This window comes from Euphorbia lathyris, chromosome 3, assembly GCF_963576675.1.
Source record: "Euphorbia lathyris chromosome 3, ddEupLath1.1, whole genome shotgun sequence".
Classification (NCBI taxonomy): domain Eukaryota; kingdom Viridiplantae; phylum Streptophyta; class Magnoliopsida; order Malpighiales; family Euphorbiaceae; genus Euphorbia; species Euphorbia lathyris.
In genome coordinates, this window is record NC_088912.1 from 59,556,075 (window position 1) to 59,568,260 (window position 12,186).

Consider the following 12,186-nt stretch of genomic DNA (forward strand, 5'->3'; position numbering starts at 1 on the left):
TTATTCATCTAAAGTGTTCTTCAATCTGTTAGAACAAACACTTTATCATTTCTAGAGATTAGAAAGGAGAAGCTGAGTTGCTCGGTTATAGCACTCAGCAGTAGATATAGTATTGAGTAGAAAAATAGAGGAAGGTACTCTTGTATACTCAGTAGCTATTGTAAAAGGTTTGTGCTCTATCTGAAAGAGCTCAGTAATGGATTTAAAAAGCTCGGAAGGATTCCGGGGACTGGACGTAGGCAAGAAGGCCGAACCAGGATAAGTCTGCTGAGTAATTGATGGGCGTAGGATCTAGGTGTAGAGCTTTTCTAATGACGACTAAATGTGTATTGCGGTGAATGTGCTATGGATATGGATGTGATCTTTTAAATGTTTTAACTCCACTAGACACTACGACTACTTAGGGGCAAGTGTATCCCGTCGTATCAAGTAATAATCCGGTTAAGACCGGGTATCGAATCCACGGGATTTATAATTACAAGTATTAGACGACTCGGTTTCGTATGTTATTTAAGCGGTGATTACTTTGGGGTAAAGTAAGACACAACTACACACTATTCCTAACTATTGGCGACACAGATTCGTGTAGCTAAAACTCTATGAAGCGGGGTGTGTATGATACGTTATAACCACGATAAATAACGACTCTAAATGTATACGGATAATGGTTTACTCTTGCAAAGACGACCAAGTGTAGTAAGACCGACCCGTGAAGTACTTAGACTACGTGATTCCTAGTCAAGGCGTGTCTAATGCGGGGGAACTAGAAATTAGGGCCCGTAAGTTCCGTGGCTTATCAATTCCTACGGTTTCCGGTTTGTCACTTCCGGTAAGGCAACACCTATATAATTCCCTAAAGATAGCCCGGATGGCGGTGGTAATCGCGTGCTCCTACACAATAATCAATTATCAATATCAAAACAAGCAATAAACATTAACACGTAAAGGGAAATAGAGATTATAAGCCGTAAATTATAAATATGGAAAGTGTTTAGATGAAATACAACCAAGCCTAGTACATAGGAAGAGTACAAGCTAATTAGCAAGTAAAAAGGGAGAATCCGCCCTTGGGACTAGCTAACCGGACTCAAAGCCGTCTCCTAGGTCGTGGAGGTGGAACTCTCGAGCTTGGTGACGAGTGATGGAGCGGAACTTTGATGGAACGCCGGAACAACCGAACAAGCTCTCGAGGGGGAGAGTTTAACTACAAAATCTGAATCTAAATTACAAGGAAAGAAAAGAGTATAGTATAGCTCTCTAGTATGTAATTCGTCTAAAATGAAGTTCAAGAGCTATCTATTTATAGACATCAAGCAAGGGCAAGTTTGTAATTTCACAAAGCACAAGCATGGAGCAACATTATTTGGTGCAGAAATCCCATGATACGCCCCGCGTAAAGTGGATTATGCCCCGCGTAAGTGCCCATTCCGTCAGAAATCTTCTGCATGTGGACCAATTCGTTGTCTTGTTGACTCAAGTACGCCCTGCGTAGAGGATTATACGCCCCGCGTGTTTGAGTCTCTGGAATTTTATTGCCTGAATTGGTGCCCTTACGCCGTGCGTAGCTGAAGTACGCCCCGCGTAAAAGAGTCTATGATCTTTTATGTTGAAGAACTGCCTTTTTACGCCCCGTGTATATAGTGGTACGCCCCGCGTAGGTATAGTTGACTCTGGGAGACAATGTAGTCTGACTTTCAGGATTAGGCTAATTATTGCCGACATGTGTCATACGCCCCGCGTAGTGTGTCATACGCCCCGCGTATGCTGAGTCAGTTCCACATGGTGCCTGCGGATAAGGCAATTATTTCTGGCACTATGTTTCACGCCCCGCGTACAGGATAATACGCCCCGCGTATTGAGTGGATTTTTGCTCCTTTCTCGTACCTGAAATACAAATCTTGAGAGCCGAGTTAGCTTGACATTTTTATTTCCTAAACTAATCAAAAACGAGGGAAATAAACTAAAAGTACGAGATTTATTTTTATTTCTTTATTTTATAAAAAACACTTTATTTTTGTAATTAAACTTATTTATTTTACCCGAAATCGTCCCGTAAATCACGCTAAAAGATAGGGGTAAAATACCCCTATCAAACCTCCTCGGACTTTAAAGTTTTACTTGTCCTCAAGTAAAAGAAATCGAAAGACAAGGGATTGAGAAAATTAAGAAACAAACCACAGGTTGGTTTTGCCAAGTGCGTGATTTCAAAGTTATGGTTTTGTGCAAAGGTTTCGGTAAGTACCTACGCAAACAATTGAGTACGAAACTTGTTTGAAACCTCCATGATCAAGATTTAATAGACAATATTAACGGGGGTTGATTATCTTTTGAGAAACCGATAGTACCTCACCAAGGGATTTCGCTCTTACGCTCAATTTTAGGTGGGTCGGTGTTTTAGCGCTCTTTTTTGCACTTACTCGAGATCATGTTGAATTTGCATTTTCATCCGGGTTTTTCCTCTTAAAGTATGGTTAGGCAATATTAAAAATGAACCCGGAGGGGGGTTGTAATGTGGGTGGCTTCTTTAGTGGTTAGTTTAAAGAAACTCGAGTTCAAAAATACCGTTTGTGACTGCACCGCATCATTGTTTATTTCAGCCTTTGCCAATTTTACAGAATATACTTCAAAATTGCTCGGGTGGAGCTCGAGAATGCCTTTTTATTTTTATTGTGTCCTTTGTTTTCATAGAGGCACAAAAACAATATTTTGAGAGCTTATGATGCACTTTTGCTAAGGCCGTGACTCATTTCGGGTAACTTGGGTGCAACTTGGTTATGTCGGTATTTGAACAAGAGAAAAAAAAGGGTTAATTGGTAAAAGGGTATTAATCAAAAGAAAAGTTGGTTAATAGGCTCGAGGGGGTTTCCTAATGTTTAATGAAAACGAGAAAAATAAATTAAGAAAAATTAGCCTAAGTGGGTTCGGTTTATCATCTATTGCCTTTTTACCAAAAATAAGTGTACTTAACCCGGTATTGGATGCAAATTCTATGAGTCGAGTGAAGTCAAAGCTCTCGAAAAATTGTGAAAGAATTAGAGTTCTCGTACGAACTCTTTTAGGCTCAAAAAAATACCTCACAAAGATTCGGGTTTAAATTGTGCACTATCGAGTTTTCGCTAAATTCTTAACTATCCCGTTTTTATTGCCTTTTCAAAGTTCATTATGGAGATAACATTTGGGTTAAGACTCAATGCCTTAGTTTAGTACTAACCTAAGCTTTGCACAAATTCCCTAATTTCAAAACCAAGACTAAAATTTCTTTATCGAATCATTCCTTTATGTTCCGACACTTTTATTTTTGATGGCAAATAACGGAACTTTAATTAATTTTCGAAGGGGGGATAGCGTGTCGGGAAAATTTAAAAGAGTCAATAAATTAGTTTAATTATTTTGTAGTTTATTTTATTTTTATTTTTGTTTTTGGTAGTGCAAAACAAACGTTAAGTGCGGGGTTGCACGTCCCTCCGTGTTTTTTAAAATGACGCCTATTCCAAGGGCGTCGCAAAAAGAAATGAAAACAAAAACAAAAACAAAAATAAAGTGAGAAAAAGAAGACCCTTAGTGGTCAGGGGTTACGCGAGGCATGCCCAGAGGGGCGCCCCGCGTAACCAGTATGTTTTGTGGTGTTTTTGGGCAGAGACTCAAATACGCGGGGCGCAGGAATTGGGCGCCCCGCGTGTTTGAGCTTCTGAACTGCGCCCCGCGTGTTTGAGCTTCTGAACTATAGGAACCACGGAAAGGAACTTATACGCGGGGCGTAAGAAGAGTTACGCCCTGCGTAAACGGTGTCCCTCATAGAATTTTGGATCAGAGGCACAAAGACGCGGGGCGTGCACAGGGAGACGCCCCGCGTATCATGCCGAATTGGGATTTGGCTTTCCGTGGCTGGGAAGCGAAACGAAGAAAACAAGTAAAAATTGAACAAACATATACAGGGAGTTTGAGAGAGTCAAACCAATGCTACGTTTAGAGTCCGAGTAGCTCGACTTTCCTTTGCGACGTATAAGCTTAAGGTGGTGCGAGGAGTGTGGTTTCGCCTTGTTGTGGAAAAACGCCGCCGCGGTATATCTTTAGACGGTGGCCATTGACCCGTAGGATTGCATTGTCGGGACCTTGGATTTCAATTGCTCCGGAGGGGTGCACATTGATGATGGTGTATGGTCCCGACCACCGACTTTTCAATTTTCCGGGGAATAACCGGAGGCGAGAATTGTAGAGGAGAACTTGATCCCCCTTGTTGAACTCCCGAATTTGGACGTGCTTGTCATGCCACCGCTTGGTACGTTCTTTGTAGAGTTTGGCATTTTCATATGACCCCAAGCGGAGTTCATCAAGAGTATTAAGTTGGAGGAGGCGGTGTTCTCCCGCAGCCTGCATGTCAAAATTCAAAAATTTCAGCGCCCAATAGGCTTTATGTTCTAATTCCACGGGTAAATGACATGACTTTCCAAAAACTAGACGATAAGGGGACATCCAGATGGGCATCTTAAACGCCGTGCGGTAAGCCCAAAGAGCATCATCGAGCTTCAAGCTCCAGTCTTTCCTAGAAGAGCTAACCGTTTTTTCTAAAATGCGTTTTAGTTCGCGGTTAGAAACCTCAACTTGCCCACTAGTTTGCGGGTGGTAGGGTGTAGAGACTCGGTGTGCAACCCCATATTTAAGAAAGAGTTGATCGAATTGTCGGTTGTAAAAGTGGGAACCCCCGTCGCTAATGATAGTCCGAGGGGTTCCGAACCGAGTGAAAATGTTTTTCTTTATGAACTTCCCTACCGCCTTAGAGTCGTTTGAAGTAAGGCAACGACCTCTACCCATTTGGAGACATAATCAACCGCTACAAGAATGTAAGCGTTGCCATGCGACTTAGGGAAAGGTCCCATGAAGTCTATCCCTCACACGTCAAAGAGTTCGCAAACTAGGATTCCCTGTTGGAGCATTTCATGTTTGCGGGAAATGTTTTCGCTCCTTTGACAAGCGTCACATGATTTGACGAAGTCGTGGGAATCTTTGGATAAAGTAGGCCAATAAAACCCACATTGTAAGACTTTTGCCATAGTTTGACTAGGGCCAAAGTGGTCCCCCGGCTCTTGGGTATGACACATATGTAGCACGTGATTAACCTCTTCTTCCGGTATACACCTACAAATAATGTTATCGGCATAAGATTTGAACAGATAGGGTTCTTCCCAAAAATAATGCTTAGCATCGTGAAAGAATTTCTTACGCTGCTCATATGTAAGGTGCGGAGGAAGAATATTACCGACTTTGAAGTTTGCCATATCGGCATACCAAGGTAAAGATGTTACCACGTAGAGTGCTTCATCGGGAAAGGTCTCCTTAATTTCAATAGCTTCCGGAGGTTCGCTTTGCTCGCCTTGTAAGCGAGAGAGATGATCGGCCACAACATTCTCCACTCCTTTTTTATCTTTGATTTCGATGTCGAATTCTTGTAGGAGTAGGATCCACCGTATCAAGCGTGGTTTGGCGTCCTGCTTAGTCATCAAGTACTTGAGAGCTGCGTGGTCAGTGTATACGATAATTTTGGATAACACAAGATATGACCTAAATTTATCGAAAGCAAAAACAACGGCAAGCATCTCCTTTTCCGTGATGGAATAGTTTTGTTGGGCCTCATTGAGCGTTTTGCTCGCATAATAGATAGGGCGGAAGAGTTTATCCACCCGTTGGCCCAAACAAGCACCGACAGCCAAATCACTCGCATCACACATCAATTCAAAGGGGAGGCTCCAATCGGGTTTCACCATGATAGGTGCATTAATTAATTTCTCCTTGAGTGTGTTAAACGCAAGTAAACATTGGTCGGAAAAATTAAATTCTGCATCCTTTATGAGGAGCTGGGTCAAGGGGGTTGCTATCTTAGAGAAGTCCTTGATGAATCGTCTATAGAACCCCGCATGACCTAAAAAGCTCCGAATTCCTTTTAAGTTGATTGGTGGAGGTAGTTTTTCAATTACCTCGATCTTGGCCGGATCGACCTCGATCCCCTCCCCGGACACCTTGTGTCCCAAAATAATACAATCTTGAACCATAAATTGACACTTTTCCTAACTAAAAGCGAGGTTAGTGTCTTCACAACGTTGGAGGACTTTATCAAGATTGCTCAAACAAATGTCAAAGGACGACCCAAAAACAGAAAAATCGTCCATGAAGACTTCCATGAAGTCCTCAATCATTTCAGAGAATATAGCCGTCATGCACCGCTGAAAGGTGGCGGGGGCGTTACAAAGCCCGAACGGCATCCGCCTATATGCAAATGTCCCATATGGACAAGTGAATGTCGTCTTCTCTTGATCCGAAGGATCAACGGGGATTTGCATATAACCGGATAAGCCATCGAGGGTGCAAAAGAACTTATGACCCGCCATTCTTTCCAACATTTGGTCGATGAACGGCAAGGGGAAATGATCTTTTCGGGTGGCCTCGTTAAGTTTTCTGTAATCAATGCATACTCGCCACCCGGTTACTTTTCGTGTGGGGATTAACTCCCCTTGATCATTTTCCATCACCGTTGTGCCCCCCTTTTTGGGAACACATTGGACCGGGCTAACCCATGGACTATCGGAGATAGGAAAGATTATACCTGCATCGAGGAGTTTGATTACCTCGACCTTTACTACCTTTTTCATATTTGGGTTAAGCCGTCGTTGCGGCTGCACGGAGGGCTTGACTTCATCCTCCAAAAAGATGCGGTGTGTGCAAATGGTGGGGTTGATCCCTTTTATGTCGTGAATGGTCCACCCAAATGTGCCTTTATGTTTTTGTAACACCGCGATTAACGCTTCCTCCATTTCCGCTGTCAAAAGCGAAGAAATAACAACCGGTAAGAAATTAGGAGGCAAGGGTTTAAGTTCCAAAGTCGGAGGCTCCTCGAGAGAAGATTTCGGCTTTGCCTTGCTATCTCGATCCAAACCCTCGAACCGGCTCCTTGCCAACATACATCATTCTATTTCGGAGGAGTATTCAAATGGCTTGTTTAATGGCTCCTCATCCAAATGCTCATTATCACCTATTCCCGAAGAGGTTTCCGCAAAAGACCTACCACAAAATTCTCCAACAAAAAGATCAATAGAGTCTACGGAATTTAAAAAGTTACAATCCGCCACGGTATTAGACGGAAACTTCATGGAATTGTATACATTAAATTCTACCTCTTCGTCCTGCAACCGTAGGATGAGCTTACCTTCATGGACATCCATGAGAGTCCTACCGGTCGCAAGAAATGGTCGTCCTAGGAGGATTGGTACCGAGTCGTCTTCCGCCATATCGAGCACTACGAAATCGGCGGGGAAAATGAACTTGTCCACTTTCACTAAGACATCCTCCACAACTCCTTTTGGCCGGGAAATGGAGCTATCGGCCAACTGGAGTGTCATATTGGTAGGCTTTGGTTCTCCCAAACCGAGCTTCCTGAATATAGATAAAGGCATTAGATTGATGCTAGCACCTAAATCACATAAAGCTCTCCTAAACTCAACATTTCCGATCATGCAAGGGATAGAAAAACTACCTAAATCCTTGAGTTTAGGTGGGAGTTTGTTTGTTATAATCGCGGAGCATTCCTCCGTGAGCGCTACCGTTTAATTATAATCCAACTTCCTCTTTTTGGTGAGGATTTCTTTAAGAAACTTCGCATATGTGGGCATTTGCTCCAATGCTTCCGCAAGTGGAATGTTAATGTGAAGTTTCTTAAAGATTTCCAAAAACTTGCCGTATTGGTGGTCCAATTTTTCCTTTTTAAGTCGTTGTGGAAAAGGGAGCTTTGGTACGTAAGCTCCAATTGGGTCACATGCGTTTTTATTCTTATCCAAGGAAGTTGAGTGTTTTGGATCCGAACCGGGGTTGCTTACCACTTCCGGTTCATTACTTACCTGTGGAGCTTGTGGAGTCGCCTTTGGAACCGGTGGTTCCAAACCCTTACCACTCCGGAGAGTTATTGCTTGTACGGTCTCCCAATCTTTTGGTCTCGGGTTTTGTTCGGTGTTAGTCGGGGGAGACCCATGTTGTCTCCCTTGTTGTTGGCGACTCAATTGGGCCACTTGCTGTCCCAAGTCCCTGCAAAATGCTTCGTTGTTAGCAAGACGGGAAGATATTTCTTTAAGAAGATCAATTACCATTGCGTCTTGCGCATTGCTAGGAGGTTGTGAATTTTTCCTTTCTTGGTCATGAGGGAATTGGCCCAACCCTTGTTCCACAAATTTACCATGGGGTTCAGACGGGGGCTTCAACACATTCCGCCCGTTATCATAAGATGAAGTGTGTTGAAGCCTCCTTCCGTCATTACTATTATTATGGTGGTGATAAGCGTGCGTGTTAGGATAAGAGTTATGATGAGAATTATACCTTTGTTGTCCCCCTACATAACTTATGCTTTCGGTGTCACCGGCAAAAGGGCTACCGGCTTGACAATCCTTACCTTGGTGGCCACCACCACAGTGAGAGCACATTAGGACTTGTGCTGAATTTTGGAGGCTCATTTGCGCCATTAAGGCGTCCAGTTTTTTGTTCATTTCGATCATGAAGATGGTGGGAGCCTCGTCTTCTACGGCAAAGGTTTGATGTTGCGAGGATCCGGCAAGCCGATCTTCTTGCTATTGGACGCTTTTCCTAGCTAATTCGTGAATGAGATCATATGCCTCGCTTGCCGATTTGCGAAACAAATCCCCACCTGCGGCGGAATCAACAGTTGCACGATTAGTCGGTGTTATACCATGATAAAAAGTACTTACTAAATCATGCTTAGGGATATCGTGATGGGGACAGTTTCGGAGCAGCTTTCGGAACCTAGCCCAAGCTGAGTGGTGGGCCTCGTATCTAAGTTGCCGAAAGGAAGTGATATCTTTTCTCAATTTAACCGTTTTAGAGGGCGGGAAGTAGTAAGATAGGAATTCCTTCTCGAGTTCCTTCCATGATGTGATCGATCCCGCCTTTAATGAGTGCAACCATTCCAACGCTTGTCCTGTCAAAGAAAAAGGAAAAAGTTTTAGTTGGACGGCCTCTACTGGAACATTATTTTGCCGTGAAGTTCCGGCACACATAAGAAATTTATCAAGGTGTTCGTTAGGGTTTTCATGGAGTTCCCCTCCGAATTGACCGAATTGTTGGATTAATTGGATCATGCTAGGCTTTATTTCAAATGTGTCGGTCGGAATGGTGGGGGCAACGATTCTGTGGCGGACTTGAGGACGATGTGGAGCAAGAATCTCCAACATCGAACGCGTGTCGTTGCCTTCACCATTACGGTCGTTATTCACGGGTTGTTCCGGCCCCCGTTGGTTGAGCTCGGGCTGGTTAGCTTCATCTTTGAGATTTGTCATTCTCTCTCTACGTAACCTATAAAGAGTACGTTCAATTTCGAGATCAATAGGTACGAGAGAATCACTTTTAGATCGGGTGTGCATAAAGTAGAACAAGTATATAAGGATTATGAACAAAAAAAGAATAATGTTAGCAAACGTATATATAAACAATTTATACAAAAGAATGCTTAAACTAACAATAAAACGTTTTTGTCTAATATTGTAGGAAATTATAAATCCCCGGCAACGGCGCCAAAAACTTGATGGGCGTAGGATCTAGGTGTAGAGCTTTTCTAATGACGACTAAATGTGTATTGCGGTGAATGTGTTATGAATATGGATGTGATCTTTTAAATGTTCTAACTCCACTAGACACTACGACTACTTAGGGGCAAGTGTACCCCGTCGTATCAAGTAATAATCCGGTTAAGACCGGGTATCGAATCCACAGGATTTATAATTACAAGTATTAGACGACTCGGTTTCGTATGTTATTTAAGCGGTGATTACTTTGGGGTAAAGTAAGACACAACTACACACTATTCCTAACTATTAGCGACACAGATTCGTGTAGCTAAAACTCTATGAAGCGGGGTGTGTATGATAAGTTATAACCACGATAAATAACGACTCTAAATGTATACGGATAATGGTTTACTCTTGCAAAGATGACCAAGTGTAGTAAGACCGACCCGTGAAGTACTTAGACTATGTGATTCCTAGTCAAGGCGTGTCTAATGCGGGGGAACTAGAAATTAGGGCCCGTAAGTTCCGTGGCTTGTCAATTCCTACAGTTTCTGGTTTGTCACTTCCGGTAAGGCAACACCTATATAATTCCCTAAAGATAGCCCGGATGGCGGGCGGTAATCGCGTGCTCCTACACAATAATCAATTATCAATATCAAAACAAGCAATAAACATTAACACGTAAAGGGAAATAGAGATTATAAGCCGTAAATTATAAATATGGAAAGTGTTTAGATGAAATACAACCAAGCCTAGTACATAGGAAGAGTACAAGCTAATTAGCAAGTAAAAAGGGAGAATCCGCCCTTGGGACTAGCTAACCGGACTCAAAGCCGTCTCCTAGGTCGTGGAGGTGGAACTCTCGAGCTTGGTGACGAGTGATGGAGCGAAACTTTGATGGAACGCCGGAACAACCGAACAAGCTCTCGAGGGGGAGAGTTTAACTACAAAATCTGAATCTAAATTACAAGGAAAGAAAAGAGTATAGTATAGCTCTCTAGTATGTAATTCGTCTAAAATGAAGTTCAAGAGCTATCTATTTATAGACATCAAGCAAGGGCAAGTTTGTAATTTCATAAAGCACAAGCATGGAGCAACATTATTTGGTGCAGAAATCCCATGATATGCCCCGCGTAAAGTGGATTATGCCCCGCGTAAGTGCCCATTCCGTCAGAAATCTTCTGCATGTGGACCAATTCGTTGTCTTGTTGACTCAAGTACGCCCTGCGTAGAGGATTATACGCCCCGCGTGTTTGAGTCTCTGGAATTTTATTGCCTGAATTGGTGCCCTTACGCCGTGCGTAGCTGAAGTACGCCCCGCGTAAAAGAGTCTCTGATCTTTTATGTTGAAGAACTGCCTTTTTACGCCCCGCGTATATAGTGGTACGCCCCGCGTAGGTATAGTTGACTCTGGGAGACAATGCAGTCTGACTTTCAGGATTAGGCTAATTATTGCCGACATGTGTCATACGCCCCGCGTAGTGTGTCATACGCCCCGCGTATGCTGAGTCAGTTCCACATGGTGCCTGCGGATAAGGCAATTATTTCTGGCACTATGTTTCACGCCCCGCGTACAGGATAATACGCCCCGCGTATTGAGTGGATTTTTGCTCCTTTCTCGTACCTGAAATACAAATCTTGAGAGCCGAGTTAGCTTGACGTTTTTATTTCCTAAACTAATAAAAAACGAGGGAAATAAACTAAAAGTACGAGATTTATTTTTATTTCTTTATTTTATCAAAAACACTTTATTTTTGTAATTAAACTTATTTATTTTACCCGAAATCGTCCCGTAAATCACGCTAAAAGATAGGGGTAAAATACCCCTATCAGTAATATCTTTCTAAACCCTTACTCCTTTATATATTGCTTGATGTGTATTGCCTAGTAAAACATTAAAAAGAACATAAGCTGAGTTGAGTGATCTGAGAGATGAGTTCAGGAATAGGCTTAAGTGTTATCTCCTGACTCATGATAGAAGCAATTTTAGCCAGCAGTTGACTAAGCTTGCCTCTAATCTTACTCAGCATCGCCGTGCTAAAAGACTTAGTAAAAGTCTTTGTTAAAAATATAAGTCAGCCTTACGTGAAAATTTTAAATAGTTCCTAACCCCCCCACCCCTTGGAACCAACTTTGTCACGTTACACGGGACCAACAAGTGGTATCAAAGCTTAACAAGCTCAGTTCACAAGATAAAGCTATCTTGAGCTAATCCCTGTAATGGCTGAAAATAGCACTCGTTTCCTCCCTGGAAATCAGACAACTTAGATACTCCCTGAGGGATTATCTATCACTAGGCCTCCACTGTTCTTCGGGTCCAACTATACCTTTTGGAAGAACATGATGAAAAATTTCATTCAGGCAACAAATATAAGTGCATGGCTATCTATAGTCCAAGGCCCATTTGTTCCCTATGGAACTGTTGACGGTGAAAAATTCGTTAAGGAAGAGGCTAAGTGGTCAGAGGATGACCTCAAGAAATTACAAAATCATGCCTCGGCTATAAACATGCTTCACTTTGCTCTAAATGCTGTAGAGTACAATAAGATTTCAGGTTGTGAGTCAGCACAAGAAATCTGGAAGAAGCTAGAGGTCACCTACGAAGGAACCAGCAAGGTCAAGGAAT